Source organism: Piliocolobus tephrosceles, unplaced genomic scaffold (assembly GCF_002776525.5).
Source record: "Piliocolobus tephrosceles isolate RC106 unplaced genomic scaffold, ASM277652v3 unscaffolded_30300, whole genome shotgun sequence".
NCBI classification, from domain to species: Eukaryota; Metazoa; Chordata; class Mammalia; order Primates; family Cercopithecidae; genus Piliocolobus; species Piliocolobus tephrosceles.
This window is the reverse complement of record NW_022313534.1, coordinates 12,372-13,611: the sequence shown is the minus strand read 5'-3', so window position 1 is coordinate 13,611 and position 1,240 is coordinate 12,372. Positions and strand designations below refer to the sequence as shown.

Genomic DNA, 1,240 nt, shown 5'->3' with positions numbered 1-1,240 from the left:
TCTTACTGGGTAAGAGCTTGGAAAAGAGATTATGAAAGTATAACGGACTCTACTCTTGTATCGTGGAACATGGTAAAATGATGCAAGGTATTGTATAGAATGGAACAAACAGAATAGAATTCTATAGAGTAGCACAGAATAGAACAAATAGTGTAATGTTATATAGGGTAGCATAGAATAGAAGAAACAGTGTAACATTATGTAGTATAGTATACAATAGGACAAATAGTATTACATGGTCTAGAATAGAACAAATGGGATAGTATTGTAGAGTATACAGTTGAACTAATGACGTAGTATTGCATAGCATAATACAGTCTAGATTAGAACACACAGCATAGTATTAATATTACGTAGTGTGGTGTGGAATAGGAGAGTCGCATGGCACAGAACAGAGAGGATAGTGTTCTGTAGCACTGAAGCAGGAGTTTTGCTCTTTAGCTCAGCTGGGTCCAGGTTCTTGTCTTGTGACCAGGAAGAAACAGGCACGGGGACATCGAAGAGTGAGTGCAGTGGAACTTATTAAGCTAAAAGTTAAGCTCTCAGCGAAAGGAGGGGTCCTGAGAGCAGGTTGCTGGTGGCCCCCTTCCCAGTTGACTACAAGGGCTTTTATATAGAAGCTGATGGGGCTGGGCTCCCTGTCTAAGGAGCAAATTTCTGGTGGTTCCACCCCATTCTCCTGTGTGCATGGGGACCCTTAGTCTGCTATGAGCATGTTTAGGCGAGCCCCCCGTGCAAGTCCCCCTATCTGCACAAAACATGGGCTGGAGGCTCTCTGGGACCCTTCCCTTACTGTCTGCCTAAAGCAAGCTGGCTACCTCCTTTCCGTATAGAAGAAAATAGAATAGAATAGAACAGATAGTACAGTATTTTATAGTATAGAATGAAGCTGTAGTGTTCTATCGTAGAGAATGGAATAGTATAGAATAGAACAAACAGATCGTACTAGTGTAGTATAGAATAGTGACCTCACGCAGCACGGAGCAGTGTTGTGCTCCCTATGTACAGAGTGTAACCAGCAGGAGAGCGTTCTTCAGTGGGGCGTCACTGGCCCTTCATATTCTTTGGTTCTGCGGAAATGAGGAGAGGGAGTTAAGAGAGGGGGAGGAGGTTGGCTTTCTTACTTTTAAGGCGCTCATTACTTCTTGGGGATCATTTGATGGTCCCCTTTGGTAGTATTCTGTGAAGCAGTCTCTGTACTCTGTGTAGGGTGAAATGTGGAGCAGTCTGTGGACTCTGT

At 43.6% G+C, this 1,240-nt stretch overlaps 1 pseudogene; it reads right to left on the bottom strand.

Annotated features, from left to right (window-relative positions):
- Positions 1-1,033: 1,033 nt before the first annotated feature.
- Positions 1,034-1,240, bottom strand: part of LOC113222288 — an 8,202-nt pseudogene continuing 7,995 nt past the window's right edge.